At 40.7% G+C, this 10,775-nt stretch overlaps 2 long non-coding RNA genes across 4 annotated transcripts; both read left to right on the top strand.

The window, feature by feature from the left end:
* Positions 1 to 4,358: 4,358 nt before the first annotated feature.
* Positions 4,359 to 6,381, top strand: LOC120735931. Its single transcript, XR_005696380.1, has 2 exons — positions 4,359 to 4,680; positions 5,451 to 6,381. It is a non-coding gene; the product is annotated as an uncharacterized LOC120735931 (long non-coding RNA).
* A 1,710-nt stretch (positions 6,382 to 8,091) lies between these two features.
* LOC120735932 lies at positions 8,092 to 9,943 on the top strand. Of its 3 annotated transcripts, none has more exons than XR_005696383.1 (4): positions 8,092 to 8,526; positions 8,654 to 8,781; positions 9,034 to 9,175; positions 9,303 to 9,943. It is a non-coding gene; the product is annotated as an uncharacterized LOC120735932 (long non-coding RNA). The 3 variants fall into 3 exon arrangements; XR_005696382.1 differs by having other exon boundaries at positions 8,096 to 8,526; positions 9,034 to 9,151; XR_005696381.1 differs by having other exon boundaries at positions 8,093 to 8,526; positions 9,034 to 9,943.
* The last annotated feature ends 832 nt before the right edge of the window (positions 9,944 to 10,775 follow it).

Below are 10,775 nucleotides of genomic sequence, written 5' to 3' on the forward strand. Positions count from 1 at the left end.
CATATGCAAGCAACATTAACAAAAAAATAGTATAATACTTAACAAACCTTTGAGTTTTAAACATATATAAGTTTCTAACTGTGCGTTTTTTTAACAAACAACTGAACAAAAGGCAAGAAAAACAAATTTACAGTGCCCTGAAGATGAGTCTGAGACTTTCGTCACACATGATTCTCTGATGCAGACACTCGGCAGCCCTTCCTTTCTCTGTTGATGGTGAAATTATCCAATAAAGCCAAAATAATCATGATCAAAAGCTGAAAGTTTGACTTCTTCTCATAATTAGGTGATTTGCAGCAATCTGCCACACAGACTCTGTCAATCTGTCAGCATGATCTTCCTCCTGTTAAAACTGCCTGGGAGACAATTACTCTGAGCTCCTCCTAATTAAAAACTCATTGAAATTTATGAGTGCCTGTTAAAAATGATTGAGTTCTGTTTCCTGGGAGGAATGCCATTAGGGAAGTGAATTTCTTACAGGCCCCTTTATCTGTGTTTTGTCCGCATTTAGCTGTGATATAAAAAGGTATGTGTCTCCCTCTGGTGGTAAAAGCTGTACACGTGCACATGAGATTGTAGTGGAAGATACAGTAATAACGACGACTGCTTGGCTTCACGTCCAATCGTTGTTTTTGGATAGAAGCAGGGATGAAAATTGATGAATGAATAAACTGTTTGTAATGGAGCATCATATAGAAAAATAGAGCCTACATTTTAATTCAGTTGAATATGAATATGAATATGTCCCTATTTGTGAGGTTTATCTTAAAAACACTGGAAAGAGTAATTTAATTTGCTGACCACTCACTTGTAATTTGCCCAAAATAAGATTATTCATTCTGTAAACTGGAAAGGACAAAAAGTAAATGACAACAAAAAAATATGATTAGAAGTATGGATCAAACAGAAAAGACAGGTTACCTGTGGATATTTGATATTAACTCAGTCCAGCAAGACTCATGTTGATCATTTCAAACTTAAATTTCCAGATCTGTTGTATAGAAAGTACAAAGATTCAAAGGCTCAGCTTTATCTATTGTATTGCATTTCAATACATGGACATATTTCAGTGTTCAGTATCATACTGACATCACACTATCTGCAACATGGATCCAAAACTCACTTTAAATTTCATTTAGTCCAATTTCACCATTTTAGCTTCACATTGACTCAAGAGTTGGGAGTTTGCCTTGTAATCGGAAGGTTGCTGGTTCGACCCCCACTTCACCCGTTGCTTACTGGTGGTGGTCAGAGGGCCAGGTGGCGCCAGTGTTCGGCAGCCTCGCCTCTGTCAGGGTGGCTGTGGCTACCATGTAGCTTGCCATAACCAGTATGTGAATGGGTGGATGACTGGATGTGTAAAGCGCTTTGGGGTCCTTAGGGACTAGTAAAGCGCTATACAAATACAGGCCATTTACCATTTGATCAGTGACCGAAAGCTTCATAAAGACTGGTGTTATTTAAAGAGGGATTACTAGTGTGACGTTTCAGTGCAGGGGACCTGGCTGATGACCTGCACATTCAATAATACCAGTCATTTCAGTTCGGTAACACCGCCTGTGCGCGTGTGTGTGTGTGTGTGTGTGTGTGTGTGTGTGTGTGTGTGTGTGTGTGTGTGTGTTCAGTTGGTGGTTCTAAGTAGGCCATAAGTGTGGGTTTGAGTGTGTAGTTGTCTGCATTATCCTCATAACTGACTGGCAATATGCCCAGTGTGTAAGCTGCTTTACCAGCTAGCTTAAACTCCGGTCGCTTGCTTACCTGCCTGCGAAATTACGTAAAAAAGAAACAATACCACATTTTTATTACCACTTTTCTCAATTTTCTTCCAGCCTATAAGATGCCTTACAAACAAACCATCGTCTTGAGCTGCCCAGGGGAAAATGAAAATATAAGAAGCCTCCAGTATCCAGTCAGCTTTGATAATTTGGATGACTTGGCACTTTAAATTGCATCAGCTTCTTCTCTGGTAGAGGAAGTCAGAGGTGACAGCCCACAGTCCCACACCTGAGTTTGATGGTGCAGATTCATCTTGTCTGCTGTCAGTCTTTACTTTTATATTTCCAGTTGTACGTAATAATGCATAAACTGCAAAACCTAGCTAAACCTCAGCAGTGGTACTGAAAAGTTTGGATACCAAATCCCAAAACATAAATGCCAGACACAAAAAACCTAATTTATCAGTGATTACGAATAGTTGTTTGCTTTCAAACTGTTGTTTGCTTTTCGCTGTGGGCAGACCTCAGTATGGGTGGGTGACTATGGTCAGTAACGTGTGAGTGCCGCAGGGGACTGTGCTTTCTCTGTTCCTGCTCACCCTGTACAAATCAGACTTCATATACAACTCGGAGTGCTGTCACAAGCAGAACGTCACTGACACTACTGCAGTCGTGGGCTGTATCAGGAGTGGACAGGACGAGGAGTACAGAAAACTGATCGCAGGCTTTGTTGAATGGTGTGAATCCAGACAATTCCATCTTAACAGCAGCAAAACCAAGGAGTTAATGGTGGACTTTAGGGTCTCCGGGTGGAGCCTGGGGGCGGAAGCATAAAGAAGTGTTTCACATCTGGAAAAATGCAGAGGAAGGCAAGCTTTGTTGTTGGTATGGAGCTGGATAGACTGACAATTGTGGCAGCGTGATGGGTGCTAAGCAGACTCCTGTCAATCCTGGACAATCCACTACACCCACTCCACGGCATCATCTCCAGACAGACAGAGGAGCAGCTTCAGAGAAACGCTGATGTCATTTTCCTGCTCCAGACTGAGGAGATTGTTCATTCCCAAAGACACATGATTTTTTAACTCCATCTGGGAGGAAGGGAACATTAATGTCAGTATTCCCTACTGTTCCAGGGTAAAGAAAGGGTGTCAAACTCATTTTACATCGGCAGCCACATACAGCCTACTTTGATCTCAAGCGTAAAGCAGTTATATATTTATCTATTTGTCTACATGATAAAGAAAAAGCTGCTGTGACAAAGAAACAAATTTGTCAGCACGACTCTTTGGACTTTTGTGTTTTTCACAAAGTTACAGAGGTTTTATTAGTGACATAGCTAAGTGTTTTGCAATTTGGCAGAATTTGTGAATGTTGACATTTCTTCAGTGTTGAATAGCAGGAATTGGGTTTTCTTGTCAGAGGTCATTTCTGGGGGGTTGGGGAGGACTGTGAGACTCATTTAGACACCCAGACACTGAGCCATGGTATTTCATGGATGTTTTGCTGGCTTTCCAGTAGCACACTGTAAAAATGCTGGTAAACAAAGCATAAACAGAGCATATTGATACTACTGGTAGCATTTTACAGGATTCATATCATTCTAAACATGGCTGAAAATGATAACTGCCACTACATTAATGTGATGGACTACAAATCTATTCTCCACTCTTGAAATTATCGTACATGATGTTCTGTGCTGAGACTACATAACAAAAGGAGGATTTGTATTTTAAGTTTAAAAACATAATAAAACAACTCTATTACTAGTTTCCTTTGTCTATGATTTTCCAGTGTCTATACTGAATAATGCTACTTTAAGTGCATGATGATTTGGAGGACTGCCTCTATGTGGTTAACTGAAGACTGAGACTGAAATTATGTGCATTGCCACAAATAGTTCTTTAACTTCTTGATGCTCAATCATCCAGGTAAGTAAATCCCCAACTTTTGGGGAGTTCTTGGACTTCTTTAATGACTGAGCCTTTGCCTTGGGTTTGGCAACAAAAGGCTCCACCCTAAAACGGGTGTATTGAAATCTCTGATTATTCACTCTGAATTATTCTTAGACAGAAGGTATTCAATAGTCCAATGGAATAGAGGTTTGCAAATTTGAAAAGGGATGATTTCATTTGCAGACAGTACATTTGATTAATATTAAATACAACTACTACATGCATGACATTATGACTGGGGGCTGAGCCCCCCCAAAGTTTGAAACCTAGAATCGCCCCTGAATTAAGACAAAAATATTATTATTTATTTATTGTATATATGCTTGTAATAATACAAGAATTCTTGTATTTTCTCGTATTTCTGCTGTACAGCACTTTGGTCGGCCATGTGTTGTTTTTTAAAGTGCTATGCAAATAAATTATGGTATGTATATGTACAAATACACAAACATATAGGGGAAAGAGAAAAATGCCGTAAAATAAAAAAAAAAGAAGAAGAAGAAGAAGAAGAAATAATTAAGTAACCCAACAAACAATGAGAGAACGACGGTAACAATGAAGAAAGACATTAAAAGCGTTAATAAAATTTTAATACTTACCTGTCGTCCTCCCCTACAGTCGCTCGACTTGGATGACGCTATGCCCAGGTCGAACGCTGATTGGTAAAAGACGCCGCGTTAAACCGGAAAAGAAACCTACTGCCAGAGTTCATCCCAAAGAGGAAAAATCTCGACGAACGAGTGATAACAAATTCCCAAACGAGACCATCACACAATGGCTTTGACAAGTAGTTGGCTGAGCAGGTTGCCCTTTATCCCAACCTGTACGATCATGAGTTTTACAAGAACAAACGGATTAACGCTTGTTATCGTGGCGAGAAATCGCAAACAAGCTTGTGGAACCGTTTTATCCGAGCCAGGAAAAAGGCGGAATGCGGTTCCTCGAACACATCACTGTTGTTAGAGTCGCTGTCATGGCTGGTGGGCTTTGTTAAATACAAGACGACGGAGGTGAGAAACACGACAAAAGCCCGTTTTTGTTTTTTCTTTGTGTTTTTTATGTAAACCTAAGTCCTTTAATAATATTATTAAAAACGTCAGTAAAGCTGCGTTCAATTTACCTCGGATGTCCGAGGTGGGAGTGTCATTGCTCAAGGTGAGCGCGTTCCAGTAGTAAAGTCAGAAAAGCAAAGAAAATGAGTATTTCTTTTGCACCATAGCAAATTAGAACCATTCGTACATCGCTTGTAATACAGTACAGTGCTTTGCTTGTCGCACTTAAAAACGTAAAGAAGAAGGAGCGCGTGTGACTGGCAACTGCACGTGCACAGCGACTTCTGACAGCGACCCACCCACTAATGTGAAACGTGTGATTTATACAGCCATTGTTGTGTATTTGCGAAAAATAAAAATTCTGTTATAATTTTTAACTCACAGGAATAAGCATTGTGTTGCAAGGGATTGCACTACTTTGCCTAATAGACCTCTTTGGAATAATAAATATTCTTTCCAAAATAGGAACCTGGACAGAAAAAGGAATTTGGTCAGTTGTGCCCAAAGCTAAAGAAATGACCTTTTAAAATTCAATGTATGGTTCAACTGAAAAAACGATTCCTGTGGATCCTGTGAAGAAGATGTGCGCTAGCAAAAAAGGCAGTCGGGGAATGGAGTGGTTGTGTCAAAATGGCACACAGCTCCTGAGACGTGTGCATGTGATGTCATGTGAGAAACCTTTAGGTTGTTTGTTTAATGTCTTTTTCTTTCTTTTGTCTTCATTATAGGCAGAAGATCAGAGGATGTCTTTAACCCAACCTGCAAAAATCCAAATAGACGTTATGAGATTGTGTGAAGAGGTGCAACGTTGCCCGTGTCTTTAAGATGGGTCCTTAACACATAATAGAGACGTGGAAAAGGACAGCAATTTGTGGAGGGAAATTGCAAAGAATTTGGGAGTGAGTGAAAGTGTTTGTTGAATAAAGTGGAAATCTTTAAGAGACAAATTCGTGAAGACGAGGAAGAGGCTGCAGCTGAAGAGAAGAAACTGTGCAACCTTGCTTCTGCTCCCCATATATGTTCCTTGATGGGCTGGCTACAGTCACCCTGCTCCAGAAAACTGTTGATCTCAGCGATTCACCGCACTGCTCAACAGCATTGCCTACAGAGGGGTTGCCATCTCCACTCAATCCCTCCTTCTCAGCATCAACAACTGTCGTGAAAAAATCCTCATCCACAGCCACTGAGGATTTTATTCAAAACGATCTCCAGGAGATTAAGAAGATTATTAAGAAGGCCAAAGGTCCAAGGGGTGCATTTGTTTGAACTGTAGTATTAATGAGCTTCAACATTGCTGGTTCTGCTCATGTAATTCGATAAATAAGGATATAAATATATATTTTGTATTGTTATTATTTCATGAATTTATCTTACCATTTCTGTCTCGGCTGAATTCTCTCTCGAGGCCTGTGTGCAATGAACAAGGGCAACTCTGAAGTAGCTTTTGACACACAGACTGTGCTGACAGTAACAACTGCAGTGTCCATAAACATTTAAAAGCGTGGTCACAATTGAGCTCTTGCACCATAAGTGGAACATGTTTGTATAGCTGCGTCTGTGTGGTTTAACATGTGGGAAGAAGCTTCTACAAATCTGTGCCACTACATGGTGAAATTTTGTGGCGTATCAGTACAGCCATCGTATTGTGTTAATTTGCAATATTGTATCAATACAGGGACACCAGATATCAATATTTCATTAAATAAATTAGAATACTGTGGAAATACAGTGAAAAGAGCACAAGTGCACCAATATCCTAGGATAGCGTTAGCCGAGCAAACTTGGATTAAATCGTCGGAACTGAAAAATCACCCAACACTGAGTCGACGATTTATCACTGTTCATTCCATTTAACTGCGGATGGCAAGAATTTATGACAGTGTTGGTTATGTTTGACAGTCTCATGCTCTTGGCTCTTGCCTTCTCATGTCTTTTGTATAGTCTCGCTTATTCTCTAACCCTTCTGATTCTGATTCTAAGAGAGTCTCCCAGACTTGTTCTCTAAAAACCTAAAGAAGAATTATGAATTTGATCAACTGGCCCCTTAATGCAACTGACACCCTCCTGGGCTTGGGAGAGCCTGATTGTCCCTCAGAGACGTTTGCTGCTGGATACTCGATGGTCAGTTGCGTCGTGTGTCTGGCGACACTCTCGATGGAGGACATTGAACGACATCTACCAATTCGGAACCACGATAACAGAGTTCTGGCTGATTGGAGCTTGGACCTGGCTTATCAAAGAACAAGAAGCGGCTACAGCTGTTCAAAATCCCACAAGGCTGGCCAACATGATAGGCGATGGGCAGGGCTGTGAGTACTCAGACTGTGTTTTTGAACGCAACATGGATAAGATCATGGAGAAGCTCGTGGCTCGAGAAGGGTCTGGCTGCAGCCACTGTGGAGCTCCACAGTAACCGGATACACTGGGTGGGGGGCGTGGCTCTGCTATATGGATAACATCTTGAAGAAGAACAACAGGAATTGAGAGACCTGGTGACCAGTGACGGACATTAGACCAAGAGTAAAATTGGATGCAGTTTGTTCGCACTAACCAAAACAGCTACCATCTTCATCTCATGCGGCCCTCTGGCGCCAGCTGGATGCTCAAGGCAAAAGCTGATGGGAATAACAATTCTCCCTTAGATAACAGGACTGTGTTGTGACTTTCTCCCTCCTCATTCAAGGCCACCCGCGTCGACCGAAGACTGTTGACTTTTGCCAACACAAATATGCATGTACACTGACACAGACCTACACCCTGTTGGAGCTCAGTCTGGGGGGGGGAGTAATTATTTTCTCCTCGTCTTTGCTCATGTTGTGCATTTTCCATTGTTATACTTCTCTGACCTGTCTTCCCCATGTGATGTAGTAATGTATGTATGTATGGTCGGAAGGGTAAGATGGCGCTGGCAAAGGTCGGCAGCCTAACCCAACAAATTTCCCACGTGTGGGACTAATAAAGGTTATCTTATCTTATCATTTTGCAGCGTAATGATTAAAGTAAGAAAACATTATCTTATTGGATAAAATGCATATTGACGAAGTTTTGAGGGCATAATTTGCAGTTGGAAAAAAAGGTGATAAATCGCAGTATTCATTATTGCAGAACTCTCAGTATAGTGCTGTAAGGTGATAATGTGGTGTTTGTCAGATTTCCGTCTTCCCCTGTCCTCCCTGAACCTCTTGGTTCCGCCTTTCAGGCTGATGTCAGCGTGTATGTGGCAGGTTGCTCAGGAGAGAAAAGTAGGGGAGTATGAAAACTGTCCAAATTCATCTCACTGGTGTCAGAGATGATCCCAGACCTCCTGGGCTACAAACGTAAGACTCAGCTGATCCTTGGACTGAGGGCCCAGGTGAGTGACTGTGGTTATCAGAACTCATTGTGTGCATCTGTGGCTTTTCTTTTTATATCTTAAAAAAGTACTATTACATTTTTGAGGAGCATCTATAATTGTTTTGGGTACATTTTACAGTATTTGGTCAGAATGAAGAAGGACCAAACCAAATAAATGCATTTAATTCATTTATTTAGCCTTGAAAAGTTCTAAATTAATCCTTCAAGGCAAACCTACAGCAGCTTGTTGGTAACTTCAGGAAGCGCAATCAGTTAATCACTTTAAGCCAGTGTGTATTTAATTTTGACTATAGTTCAGCTGCAGGCCGGTGAGTCACCAGTATTGGGTACAGTAAAGACTCGAGTATAAATGTACCAATTTATGTCTTTCATCTCATTCTTGAAATAGTGAAGAAGACGAATGATGGTGACAGTTTCCAGCAGAATACAACAAAACACATGGATGCAGAAGTAAGATGCAGTGTAATAAGCATCTTAGTTTGACATGTTTTGCACTATAAAAGTGATTTTGCTGTCAAATTTAGATGCTGATATTACTGTTTATTGTATGTAAATATACCTTTTGGCTTTGTGAAAGTAACAAGATGAAGAGGTGGAGATTTCAAAGTCACCATTGGTGGATCTCATTCAAATGCTACTTCGAGATCAGTCATTGGGAGTTCTTCTATCGACTGGAAGAGTTGTGCCCAGTGCCAAGTGTCTCAGGTATGCTGCGGGGTAATGAAAAAGAAGAAAAGAGGTGTACTTTAATGCAAATGCTGTTCAGTTATTTAAAAAAAAAAAAAAACATGGCAGAATTTTAAAAGTTTGTTTTATTCACAATCGATAAATTTTTCTACATTTTCATTCCTTCTACCAGCATGTCCAATAATAAATATAGATCCACAAATTAAATAGTGGTCTTGGAAGAAGAAAAGGGGGGTTTGAGATTTAAGGAAGTCCATTCTTCCTTTCCAGGTGTCTTCCATGTTTGTGTTGGATCCTCTGGACTACAAGCCTGAGAAGTTTGTCCCCAATCTAGAGGATCTGAAGCGACTTTTGCAGCATCAAAAGCGGCAGCAGAAGTTATCCAAAAGTATCTTTTTATACTTAGTGTTTGGTTAGTGTAATCTATGAATAAAAACATGGAGCTGGAAATGGGAATAATAGGTCCCCTTTAACATAATGTCAACAGTCTATGCATGAACTTTCACCCTATCATTAAAATCAACATTTTTTTTTCTCAGGCATCTTCACCTTCACATCAAACACTATCCTCTCCGTGCTCACGTCACAGCAAACTTCAGTGGGAATCGAGAAGTTTGCCAGACTGAAATACCATCATTTGACTCACTCTTCAGTTAAGCCATTGAAATGACCTTATTGCAACAAGGCCTATAGGCAGCATAAAGACCTTAATTGTCATGTTCCTATTCACACCAATCCTGGAGTCACGCCCATTGCTTGCCATCTTTGTGATAAAAGATTTTATAGCCACTCCTCACATAAAGTTCATCTTCTGTGTCACAGTGGAAAGAGGCCACATCCCTGTCCGCACTGCGATTAAAGGTTCCTGACAAACTCGGTCTTGAAGTCTCACGTGCGCATTCACACAGGCGAGTATCCGTACACATAAAATTCACACAGAGTTATCTGCTCACCATCCACCTCAGGATGGATGGGCAAGACAGGCCAAAGCTGTGCAGCACATTTGGTAGGTCCTTTTGTAGTTCCGGAGCCTTGCTGATGCATTCCCACTGTCACATGGGCAAACGGTCATATTCCTGTGAATTCTGCAAAAAGCGCTTCGCTACCACGTGCAGCCTGATGCAATATCGGCGGTCCCACACGGGAGAGAGGCCCGACCCTGGCTCACAATGCAACAAAATGTTCAGTAGTTGTACAGGACTGAAAAAACACATGTTTATGCACACAGGAGAGAAGCCTCACAGCTGTGTAACATGTCACAAGACGTTTGCTCAGAAATCCAACCTGAAAATACATCTCAAAGTCCACAAAAACATCTAGCAAAGTGGCTGTGGGAGCTTTTGGAGACGCAGTTTGCTACAGATATGGTTCATTTGAGTGTCAGGACAAGTTTTGATGCTAAAAATAATAATTTGCATTTGGACATATAGTGCATTAAAATGTGGATTTTTCCTGTGCTGTCCTGTGTTGAATTTGTGTGCTAATATTGCACGTTACTGTAAACGGGTGTTCTGGATGACCCAAATTAAGGTGCCCATGTCCTAATTCATGGACATAAGGAATTTTGAGTTAGACTGTCCTGTCACCCAAACACTTATATATGAGCTCTTGGTGCTGTGAGAATGGTCGTCACTTGATAAATGCACTAGAAAGATGTAATATTTGCATTTTTATGGAATTAATGGAATGAAAGAAAGCTTAGTTTCCTAATGTTTTTACCAGCCTCTGTTGTGATGCCTAGTCTGTTGTTTTCTGCATTAAAAGTTTCCATCCGGTCCACAGTAACAAGTCAGCGAGCATCATTTAATGCTGATGATGGTGCAGTAGATGGAAAAACAAAAGAATTAAAAATCACTACAGAAATGCATTTTTAAATGCATATTAAACATGATACACCTAAATCACTTGCCTATGTATATATTAATATGTGTTTTGAGCTTTTTAGTCTTTATTTTGATAGGACAGTGGAGAGAATGCTGGTAAGCCAAGACACAGACCAGGGGAAAACACGC

This window comes from Simochromis diagramma, unplaced genomic scaffold, assembly GCF_900408965.1.
Source record: "Simochromis diagramma unplaced genomic scaffold, fSimDia1.1 OVJJ01000816.1, whole genome shotgun sequence".
NCBI lineage: Eukaryota > Metazoa > Chordata > Actinopteri > Cichliformes > Cichlidae > Simochromis > Simochromis diagramma.